General features: G+C 41.3%; 1 protein-coding gene across 18 annotated transcripts in view; it reads right to left on the reverse strand.

Annotated features, from left to right (window-relative positions):
• Positions 1-120: 120 nt before the first annotated feature.
• The window catches only part of LOC143293929 (polypeptide N-acetylgalactosaminyltransferase 1-like), a 51,531-nt gene continuing 38,352 nt past the window's right edge, over positions 121-13,299 (reverse strand). For 5 of the 18 annotated variants that reach the window (XR_013056853.1, XR_013056836.1, XR_013056843.1 and 2 more), the window contains exons 15-16: positions 10,875-13,299; positions 121-10,828 (exon numbers count right to left, since the gene is read on the reverse strand). The exon at positions 10,875-13,299 is cut by the window's right edge and continues 599 nt beyond it. The gene's annotated coding sequence lies outside the window, so the exon portion shown is untranslated. The other 13 variants (XR_013056850.1, XR_013056851.1, XR_013056841.1 and 10 more) reach the window with 13 other exon arrangements.

Consider the following 13,299-nt stretch of genomic DNA (forward strand, 5'->3'; position numbering starts at 1 on the left):
GGGGATTGTTTTTCACACACAAACATGGCCGTGAAAGAGTTAATGCACATTCACACTGTCTCTACAAGAGCGTCACAACAGGCACAACGATTTACCTCCAAACGCCCATCCTCCGTCTTCTGACTTTGACAGTTTATTTGAAATAAACCAGGCAAGAATACCAACACAATGGAAAGTTGCACACGCACTGAGTGTTGTCTCTGAAACACACAATGCACATTGCTCTTCCCTCAGTTTCTGACCATTCATTTTCTTTCTAGCTGCTCAACAAACACAAGAAAAGTACACACCTTGCATTCCAAGAGTGGCATTCAGTATCTACAACAACAAACATGATAAAAGATCATATACAATACTCTTTTCCACAGACTGTATTCACATGCAATTTACTCGCATCGTAAAAACAGTAAAAAAAAACCCAAAAAAACAATACAGCGCTGGAATAACAGTGACCATAATGCTCTGCTTACACGATAAAGATCTTTGGTTCTGCACTGTTTTCAAACTGTTCAGGTGTAATGCAAAAACAAGCTCACAGGAAATATTTCAACTATGTGATTAGCATGAGGCCGTGCTGAACATTTCAAATCTCAACATACTTGGTTCGTATCAACTGTGTGCATGGGAAGAGCTTCAACAGCTGAAATAACACTTAGAACCAATAGTAAATTTGTTTGTAACTCTTTCTATGTGTAAGGCGTGTGTGTGTGTGTGCTTGCGTGCATGTGTGTGTGTGTGTGTTGTTGTTGTTGTTGTTGTTGTCTTCAGTTTAACGTCTTTCCACTTAAAGTGATATTAGACGAGGGGAAAAAAACACAAAAAACCGTGGGAGTATGGGATGTGGGAGGGGGAGGGGTAAAAGTGTGTGTATGTGTGGAGGGTGAATAGGGAGAGACAACGCTAGGGAAAATGGAAACGTTATAAACGCCAATCTCAAACAACTATAACAAATGTCCAAAAGGACTACGCAGCAAGCGTGTGTGTGTGCGTGTGTGTGTGTGGCTTCCTAAATAACAAACAATCCAAAATACCCAAGGTAAACAATATCATTGTGCATGTTGCTATCTGCCACATAACTCCAGGCATTGTTGGGTCATCGTCACATACTGTTCAACATCAATGTCACTGTGTCTGGTTTCACTGAGCAACAGTGAATACTGCCAAGAAATATGGCAGTGATACACACACTTTGGTTTTGTTTCAGAAAACAACAAAATCAACAACACAACTTAGAATATCATAGTGTGGTAATATAAGGGTTAATGTTGCTTCTTCTGCATGAAAGTAACCTATGCAAGTGTTAATGCATTTATTAAGTCTAAGGGGAACCCGTTTGCTTGCAGACAATAATTCACAAAAATGAAAATGCAGACCTTGAACATAAAATTTATCCATCACCTTTTACAGATGTCAGAAAAATATGGGCACTCCATGATAAAATGAAATTTATCACCAACAGTATTCATGTCACATTTTTTTTACAAATATGGTATCTCTTGGAATTCCATTTACTTGCCTTGTTTCAATGGGTAAACAGTGATTATTACATTGAAATCTCTTAGCAGAATTATGTCTGTTGTGGGCAACTGACCAACAGATTTTTATCTCTTAAATTCTTTTTTTAATGCTTATAAAAGATACATTTTGTATTTTGTTGTAACAATTCCGTCCATATCTTTTCAAAATCATCTCCCAATTGTGATGACATTGCAACATAATCTTAACAAATCTCAATCTTGAATCTTGATTGTCTCTGGAGTTTAGCTGTTGTGGTCATCATAGAAGGTAGTGTCAATGAAACACGCTTTGTTTTATGTGATTCCTTACTGGCTTTATCTTTGTAATGATCAGTAACCCTCATGGAGAATCCTTATGCACTGCCAGCAACATGGGCTGATTATTTTTCTACGTTTTGTGAACCAAAGTCCACATACATGAAATGCAAGGATTCCAAAAGTTAAATAAAACATACACAGAAATATATATATATATATATAAATATATGTGCATTGACAGAGATGCAAAGATCCAATCACATCACATTAAGTCAATAAATTAATTTTAATACAAACTGTTGGCAGAATCTTACCAACAATGTTTTTTTAAAAAAACAATCTCATTTCTGCACCAACCTTTTCATATTGGTGTGTATTGGCAGCACAGACTTGAACCACCACAAAACAATGAACAACTTTGTTACAAAACTGCTGATCTTCATTCTGCTAATTTGACTGGAGCTGAAAAAGACAAAATCATTACTTAAAAACACACACAAAAAAACACCACCACATACAGAAACAATTCTATACACAAGATGGCTCATATTGGGTCATCACATTCATCTGTACCATGAGCCTTACATGTAATCAGCTCTATAAACAATTAAACGGAAAAGTAGCCCCAGTGTCTTGGGATCTTCAACATGCGTCAGTACACTCAAATGGTGTCACCTGACCGTGTGTAGCTCTTGTCATCTGCTTTTCAAAGTGTCTAGACGCTCCTTCATCAATTACACCACTTTTCTAATCTGATTTGTTTTCTTGCTAAGGGATTTAGCTGTTTAAACCTTTGTGACCTTTACTTTTTGACTATATGCCCCAAAGTGTAATTAAAGTATACAAAACATTACTCACACAAACTCACAGACACACACACAAACACAAATTCACACACACACACACACACACACTGGGGGTCACCTCATAAAATAGGGACAGACACACATACAAGGGAGACATTGTCAATAATATATTTCTTTAACTTTGTTTTCAAAAACATTTGAAGTCAGTTCCCTTTTTCTTTTTTTCTTTTGCCAAAAATATGTGCCTTCACTTCAAAGGACTGACAGAGTTATAATTTTTGTGGTTAAAAACGATGGAAACAAATCAGTAAACTACCACTTGCCCCACACACAACTCTTATCTCATCCAGCGTCAAAACAAGGTGTGGACGAATTTTCTACCACAGTCTGTGACAAAGAAAAACAGATATCATTTCTGCCTAGTTCACGCCTTCCAAATAACATTGAACAACAAAGAGCTGTTTGGAATGCTAATTCATTCAACACTACATGCACCTATCTTTGTCAAACTGCTTTTTTTTCTTCTTCTTTTTCTTGTTGTAAATAGATGACCTGACAAAGTGACTTGAAAATGAAATCATTGTGTATGGAATTATTTATCTTCCATCCTCACTTCAATTTTCCTCTTTTTAAAGAATTATTTAATCTAATTAGCTTAATTCATTTAATTATCTTTTTAAATAATCTTTTTTTAAAGCTTTGCTTTTTAGTCTTTCTATGAAATAATCCTTCCGGACATGCTTGTTGTTGGATTGTGACCTCCCATGAACAGTGCAGTGGCAATGACTGAGCCCAGTGACCAGTTGCATTGCTTGGACGGAAGAGCCTAGCATGGTCGTAACCCACTACTAACTGTGTGTAGTATGGACCTGACCAATGGCGTAGTTCGGTCAACGTAGGCATTTAGTCACGTGTAACTGTCAAACAGTTAGATCCAAGCAATGCAACTGGTTCCAGGATGGTGACCCCCCACCCCCCACCCCATAAGGGAAAAGTCTTGGCTCCTTGTTCTCACTGCCTCACCTGTCCCACAACGAAGCAAGGTATTGCCTCTCTCAATCCTTCAGACAGCCACTCTACACGCATGAAGCAAATCACAGAATGCTGTCAATATTACACTTGAACCATGATAAAACATGCGCACACACACACACCACACCCCCCAGGCAGACTGTGTGTCAGGACTGCCGACATGATATTGCGTCAACAGGTATTGCTTTATCCAGGTGCATCTCGCCAACACGTCTTCTTATCACACTAGCCACCAACAATACAAACACCAATACCAACTTTACACACACACACACACATTCTGATACAAGCCACCAACAATACAAACACCAATACCAACTTTACACACACACACACACATTCTGATACAAGCCACTAACAATACAAACACCTAGTTTACAGACATATACAATGAAAACATACACACACATCAACATTCTCATACAAGCCACCAACAATACAAACACCAACTGTACACACACACACACACCAAGTTCACACACACACACACATACACGCTCACACACAAACACCAAGTTCACACACACACACACATACACGCTCACACACAAACACCAAGTTCACACACACACACACACACACAAATTCTGACAGTAAAAATTGTCCAAACAGGCATGATCCAAAAACACAGACTTGTAATTCCAAAACTGTCTTTATTAGTAATCTACAGAAACATTTTCCCCCCATATCTTTTCAATTCTAACCCAGTTTCTTTAAGGCAGCAACATTTTCTTCAACTGACCTAAAGCTTCAAGGATGCCAATACTGACAAAGAACAGGGATAAGTAATGCATTTTTTTTTTAAAGAATAAACCTTGTGAGCACTACACAAGAGAAATGCAGTCATCAAACATGCAGTCCTGAACCCTCAAGTTCAACATGACCTGTTGGCCTGGCCTCTTTTTCCATGGGCCACAATGCTGCACAAGTACAGACCTCCACCTTGTCTTACTCATCCCCCCTCACCCAACCCCTCATTATACAAGACCCCCCTCATGCAACCGCTCATTATATAGACCTCGACTCACCACCACCACCACCCTCACCAACCCCTCATTATACAGACCTCATCTCACCACCACCACCACCCTCACCAACCCCTCATTATACATAGTCTCACCACCACCACCACCCTCACCAACCCCTCATTATAGACATCATCTCACCACCACCACCCTCACCAACCCCTCATTATACAGTCCTCATCTCACCACCACCACCCTCACCAACCCCTCATTATACAGACATAGTCTCACCACCACCACCACCCTCACCAACCCCTCATTATAGACATCATCTCACCACCACCACCCTCACCAACCCCTCATTATACAGACCTTATATCACCACCACCACCACCCTCACCAACCCCTCATTATACAGACCTCATCTCACCACCACCACCCTCACCAACCCCTCATTATAGACATCATCACCACCATCACCCCCCTCACCCAACCGCTCATTATACAGACCTCATCTCACCACCACCACCCTCACACAACCCCTCATTATACAGACATCATCTCACCACCATCACCATCCTCACCCAACCCCTCATTATACAGACCTCATCTCACCCCCACCACCACCACCCTCATTCAAGATACTTTCCGTCCCTACCCTTCGGCAGTCTCAACAAACTGAATGGAATTGTGTTGAACTGTATTACATTCTGTCACAACTCATCTTCTCTGTGTGAAATCTGGGCCTCTCTCCCCAGGGAGAGCAGCCTGAAATTCAGTTTACCCACAAGGCAACCCAATGGTTTTGGGGCTTTTTTTTTTTTTTCTTTTTTTATTGGTCTGCAAGTGAGTATCTATTTTCTTATCAAAGTGGAATTTTCTACCGGAATTTTGCCAGGGACAACATCTTGGTTGCCAAGGGTTCTTTTACACACAAACTAACATGAAAGCAAATGTTCTACACACGTGCACTGGTAAGTACAAGAAGCAGACACTGTATTACATCCCAGTTTATACGAGGAAGAACCATCCACTTACACCAACATGACAAAATTATTGCATACTTTGCAGTACCTATTAATGATTTTCCGCCCGACAGATCAACACCTCAAGCAATCAACGTGCCACACATTTACGAAAACCACTAGCAACGGTCATTCAAAATTTTACATGGTGGACAATTTCAAATCCACCCAGTCTCTACAACAGACTACCAAAGTGATAAATAGTGTTTTATACCTTGGCCACTTTCTAAAACCTCCAACAGCAAACAGAAAGCTGAACTAAAGCATATCATGCGTTTGTGTGTGGGGTTATTTTTTATTACTAAGATCATTTTTGTTTATTCTGCTACTGCCAATAATAAACAAAAACTGATATTTACATTTTTTTTTTTAATCATTGTGTTATTTTCTCACCAATAATCAGTTTTAAATCCTTCACATCAAACAACTGGTAAAAACATTTCTTTTTCTTTTTTTTAACAAAGAGTGGTTGGCAATAACTTGAGACCACATTCACAAACACCATGTCCAAAAACAAAGCAAAAAAAGGTAAAAAATCAGATTCTGTTGGAACAGGAATTTATTCACAAACATCACGTAAGTCACATAAATGACAACTGATGACAATTCAAGTCACATTAAAAAAACACACGACAACTTGCAAATGTGTAGAAATCCTGAGTGTGTTCTATTGATGTGTGACACATGCAGCACACACACACACACACACCACACCACGCATACCACACCACACACACCACACCACACCAAACACACATGCACAAATCACACGCTCCAACCACGTTTAATCAGTGATCATCATGTTGTTGGCCATATTTGTGCATCAGGGAAATATAACAACAAACATTCAGTTATATCTTCCCCTCACCTCACCCCCACCAAAAAAAAAAAATTATAAAAAAAACCCAACAAACCCACACACACAAAACAAACAAAAATCCAGAAATTAATCTTACACACACACAAAAAAAAAAGCATCGCATTTTCTGACACAGTAAAAATTCTTTCTCTCATTTAATACATAAATAATACATAAATAAGTATGTAAGTAATTGTGGTTCCAGTCGCTCATGAACAAATGTACATGTATGTATATATTATAACATATAGATGTATCTTATCATCTCTCCCAGCTTTCATCACGTTTGATTTTTTTCATCAACAACAACAACAGCTCTTTACTGTTTCGTTTCTTTAACTAAGTGAACAAGTCTGAACTATTTAGGCTTCTGCAAACAGCATTCTGTGCCTACTTCAGACTGTTTAATACCATTTGCTGTGACTACATGTGTTCCTTGCGTCATTGCCCAGAACAAAACCGTTTCAAGTTTCCAACGCATGAACAGTCCTACAAAAACGTCGCACAAACCAAGGATTCTCATTATCACCAAGATACAGAGCAATTTATTTTCCACACAAGCATGGCCTCACTGCATGACTCAACACCCATCATATATCTCCCATCACCCATCTGACACAGAAGTGTAAAACATAGAAATGTAAAACATTGAAACGTATGAAATAGAAAAAAAAAACGCAAAAAACTCTACCATCTATCCCAAACCCTACAGCCACAGTTAGTCTTTCACACCTGGTGTGTCCAGGTACGCTTCAAAGCTGCACAACTTCCACAGGTGAAGACAGAACACACAGTGTCTGTTGAGGGCTGAATGCACACCTCTTGTTGATGACCTCAATCCAGATGACACGTGTGCTGACAGTTGAACACACAGTGTCTGCACACGTGGAAAATGATCACTCCTTGCTGATGACAATCCAGATGACACATGTGCTGACAGTTGAACACACAGTGTCTGTTGAGGGCTGAATGCACACCCATTACCTACCACCATCCTGTGACACATGTGCTGACGGTTGAAGACACAGCAGTGTCTGTACATGTGTTAAATGATGACTCCTTATTGCTGACCATGTGGACGACACGTGCACTGACAGTTGAAGACAGAACACACAGTCTGCACATGTGGTAAATAATCTTTTTCATCTCATTCGTCAGATGACGCCCCAGTCTCTGCAACAAAGGCTGCTGGTCCTCCACACAGCCGTAGAGCTTCCGGGGCACTGGAGTTGGGTCACTGATTATTGCTGACCATCCAGTCGACACATGTGCTGAAGCGATAGACAACAAAGGGAGGAGTGCCCTCAACACTGCGGTGTGGGAATGCGCAGAGTGTGCGTCACCACACAGACACACACACACACACTGCTGTGAGCTGTGAGGTCTGTGTCTGACTGCCTTCACTTCTTCCTCCCTCCCTCCGTCACTTCACACAACAATCAACATCGTATTGCATATTCCAGTCTTAACATCACCGAACAAATCAAGTACACAAAACCATCATCCAAATTCACTCAACATATATATATATATTTACACACGCACACACACACACACACACACACACAGAGGTATATATATATATATATATATATATATATGACTCAACCAAACGATAACTGCATGTATTCATGCGCTTACATGTAAGATGCTTGCATACACACACACAAAAACAACAACAAACAAAACACACACACACACACACAAAGCACACCAATTAGAATATAACTCAACAGTTATTTACAGGTGTGTGTACATATAATTTATAAACACACACACACACATGAGAATCAAATCAAGAAAATGACCTTCACATCATCCAAAACTATTGCATATTTGTAGTCAATCACATTGTCTATCTCTGTGATGCAAGATTGCTCCAAGGCAATATCAAATCACACTGAAGAACAAAAACAAAAACTCCCAGAAAAGAACATTGGCAGTAAAAGTTGAAGGAAGAAACTAAGCACAATAATAACGGTAGTAAAAACAATACCTTGCGTCAACAACTATTCCAATTTGATGACAAAAAACATATTGCTGGTAACGTTCTACATACTGACAAGGAGGGTGGAGGGAGGGGGGAAGGAGGAGAAAGCTAAGAGCAGAACGATTCCCTCCCTTGTCCAGTGGGGAGTGGTATTTTTTCAAACCAAACCTTCCATCACTTCTGAACAAGTGACTAACACTTCAAGGTGATCAACAGTGTCAGGTTTCAGGAAACCAGACACAACAGCTACCATCTTTTCCAGCACACACACTGTTTTGATTTTTCTGACAATGGGAGTGGAAAGGGAAGAAAAAACACCACCAGTGGATCAGCCACAAAAGCAAAAAAAAAAAAAAAAAGGCGCTGATGAACACACATGAAGTGAGACATGGTGCCAACTTAACCAGACCATCACCAGACATGGGACATGGTGCCAACTTAACCAGATCATCATGAGACGTCTCTTCCTGTCACACACACACACATACACTGAAACAAACAACAAAAAAACATCTGCCAGGGTGCGGACTGTCAACACGAACATACATTCCACTCAATGAACAATTCTCTGACATCTCTCAACGCAAAAACATAATTAATGAACACATTAAACAATTCTGTTACATCTGCAAACAAAAAGTATACTCAAGTTACAGATAAATTCTGAAACATCTAAGAACACAGAAACATACTCAACATACTGAAGAATTCTAAAACCTCTAAAACATAAAGATATACTCAACTTAAAGAAGTATTCTGTTACATCACAACAGCAACAAAATAGTGAACTTTGTGAAGAACTGTTCTTACACTTTCACCTATCTGGGACCAGGACAGTAAACATTGTTATTCCGTGTGTTTCCAGTGTGTGAGAACACCTGTCCTGACAATGTCACACATCGTTATTCCACCTGTATCCTGTGAGAACACCTGTCCTGACAATGTCACACATCGTTATTCCACCTGTATCCTGTGAGAACACTTGTCCTTACAATGTCACACATCGTTATTCCACCTGTATCCTGTGTGTGAGAACACCTGTCCTTACAATGTCACACATCGTTATTCCACCTGTATCCTGTGAGAACACCTTTCCTGACAATGTCACACATCGTTATTCCACCTGTATCTTGTGAGAACACTTGTCCTGACAATGTCACACATCGTTATTCCACCTGTATCCTGTGTGTGAGAACACCTGTCCTGACAATGTCACACATCGTTATTCCACCTGTATCCTGTGTGTGAGAACACCTGTCCTGACAATGTCACACATCGTTATTCCACCTGTATCCTGTGAGAACACCTGTCCTGACAATGTCATATATCGTTATTTCACCTGTATCTTGTGAGAACACTTTTCCTGACAATGTCACACATCGTTATTCCACCTGTATCCTGTGTGTGAGAACACCTGTCCTGACAATGTCACACATCGTTATTCCACCTGTATCTTGTGAGAACACCTGTCCTGACAATGTCACACATCGTTATTTCACCTGTATCCTGTGTGTGAGAACACCTGTCCTTACAATGCCACACATCGTTATTTCACCTGTATCCTGTGTGTGAGAACACCTGCCCTTACAATGCCACACATCGTTATTTCACCTGTATCCTGTGAGAACACCTGTCCTGACAATGTCACACATCGTTATTTCACCTGTATCCTGTGTGTGAGAACACCTGTCCTTACAATGTCACACATCGTTATTTCACCTGTATCCTGTGAGAACACCTGTCCTTACAATGTCACACATCGTTATTTCACCTGTATCCTGTGTGTGAGAACACCTGTCCTTACAATGCCACACATCGTTATTTCACCTGTATCCTGTGAGAACACCTGCCCTTACAATGCCACACATCGTTATTTCACCTGTATCCTGTGAGAACACCTGTCCTTACAATGCCACACATCGTTATTTCACCTGTATCCTGTGAGAACACCTGCCCTTACAATGTCACACATCGTTATTTCACCTGTATCCTGTGTGTGAGAACACCTGCCCTTACAATGCCACACATCGTTATTTCACCTGTATCCTGTGAGAACACCTGCCCTTACAATGCCACACATCGTTATTTCACCTGTATCCTGTGAGAACACCTGTCCTTACAATGTCACACATCGTTATTCCACCTGTATCCGGTGTGTGAGAACACCTGCCCTTACAATGCCACACATCGTTATTTCACCTGTATCTTGTGAGAACACCTGCCCTTACAATGTCACACATCGTTATTTCACCTGTATCCTGTGTGTGAGAACACCTGCCCTTACAATGCCACACATTCCACCTGCATCCTGTGAGAACACCTGTCCTTACAATGTCACACATCGTTATTTCACCTGTATCCTGTGTGTGAGAACACCTGCCCTTACAATGCCACACATTCCACCTGCATCCTGTGAGAACACCTGTCCTTACAATGCCACACATCGTTATTTCACCTGTATCCGGTGTGTGAGAACACCTGTCCTTACAATGCCACACATTCAACCTGCATCCTGTGAGAACACCTGTCCTTACAATGTCACACATCGTTATTCCACCTGCATCCTGTGAGAACACCTGTCCTTACAATGTCACACATCGTTATTCCATCAATATCCTGTGTGTGAAAACACCTGTCCTTACAATGTCTGGTGAAGGGGAAAGACCACGCACACTGCCATACTACTTTCAGAACCAGCATGGCTTGAAACTGAAGGGAAAACCGTGTGACGTATCAATCCTCCACAATGAACACCGTGTGACTTATCATTATATCAATCCTCCACAATGAACACCGTGTGACATCATTATATCAATCCTCCACAATGAAAACCGTGTGACTTATCATTATATCAATCCTCCACAATGAACACCGTGTGACATCATTATATCAATCCTCCACAATGAACACCGTGTGACTTATCATTATATCAATCCTCCACAATGAAAACCGTGTGACTTATCAATCGTCCACAATGAGCACTGTGTGACTTATCATTATATCAATCCTCCACAATGAGCACTGTGTGACTTATCATTGTATCAATCGTCCACAATGAACACCGTGTGACTTATCATTATATCAATCCTCCACAATGAACACCGTGTGAAGTAACAATCGTCCACAATGAACACCGTGTGACTTATCAATCGTCCACAATGAACACCGTGTGACTTATCAATCCTCCACAATGAACACCGTGTGACTTATCAATTGTCCACAATGAACACCGTGTGACTTATCAATCGTCCACAATGAACACCGTGTGAAGCATCAATCCTCCACAATGAACACCGTGTGACTTATCAATCCTCCACAATGAACACCGTGTGAAGTAACAATCGTCCACAATGAACACCGTGTGACTTATCAATCGTCCACAATGAACAGGAGGCAGTGGTGGCTGCCTGAATCAACAGACTGTTGGCAAAAAGATGGTGACAACATGTAGGACAGTTTCAAATTCAGCCTTTGCTGACAATAGAACTAAATTGTCTAGATAAATGGTTAATAATCTTCCCTGCAAGACTATGTGGTATGCACGGAATGTTTCAGTATTCCGAATATCAGGAAACTTAGGAGCTTGTATTATTTTGACTGAAAGATTCCTTGTGTAAGTCTGTGTGTGTGTGTGTGTGTGTGTGTGTGTGTTTGTGTGTATGCACCTGTGCTTTTTGTGCTTTGCAGCTTTTCAAAAAATAGTGTGCGTAAACTGCACCATTGTGACGCCAGGACAACAACCATAGGAAAGCAACCAACCAACCAACCAAAAAAAAAAAAACCAACTGTGAACACAAGTCACATGGCTGCTGACACAGAGAGACAGACCAACCGACACACACAGACAGACAGACAGACAGACAGACCCAACCTAGGGGAGAGTGTTGAGGGACTGGGGGAGGAAGGGGGAACAAGGAAGAAAAACTGGGGAGGGTGACATCTTTCAGCACGCACATGGCCTCGTCCCCTCCCCTCCACCATCCATGTGTTACAGGGCAAAACATGCAGGAACTCGCCCTGTTCTCTAACACATGCAACAATGGACACTAAACCACCCCCTGCAAAATACACACCAGTCACGACACATGGGCTAAAACAATGGAAAATGTCACAGCTGAATACATCTTTAAACAAGTTATTATGTGTGTGTACATGCATGCATGTATACACACACACAAACACACACACATACACTGAAAAACACATGCAGGTGAACATGAAGACGAAACTTAGGCACACTCTCATTTAATTAAAAAATAAAATTAAAAAAAATCAAACCTATCCAACACCAGAACGGTTCATCCACTGACCACAGGATCAAGCACACAGGGAAGGGGAATGCGACAGGTCACTATGATTTTAAAGCCAAGAGGAGGGGTGGAGGATTTATGACTGACGTATGACAACAATCACTTCTTCCCATTCAGACCAGGCACCAGCAAAGATCCTTCAGTTTCTCGGTGGGGGTTGGTCCGGCAACAGATCATGACAGCTGGACAAGGTGGCGGTCTCACTGTGTCTGGCTCCGTGACTCAGTGATTGCTGTCATCACTAGGGGCCTGGCTGCGTGACTCAGTGATTGCTGTCATCACTAGGGGCCTGGCTCCGTGACTCAGTGATTGCTGTCATCACTAGGGGCCTGGCTGCGTGACTCAGTGATTGCTGTCATCACTAGGGGCCTGGCTCCGTGACTCAGTGATTGTTGTCATCACTAGGGGCCTGGCTCCGTGACTCAGTGATTGCTGTCATCACTCGGGGCCTAGCTCCGTGACTCAGTGATTGCTGTCATCACTAGGGGCCTGGCTGCGTGACTCAGTGATTGCTGTCATCACTAGGGGCCTGGCTCC

Source organism: Babylonia areolata, chromosome 19, assembly GCF_041734735.1.
Source record: "Babylonia areolata isolate BAREFJ2019XMU chromosome 19, ASM4173473v1, whole genome shotgun sequence".
Taxonomy (NCBI): Eukaryota; Metazoa; Mollusca; class Gastropoda; order Neogastropoda; family Buccinidae; genus Babylonia; species Babylonia areolata.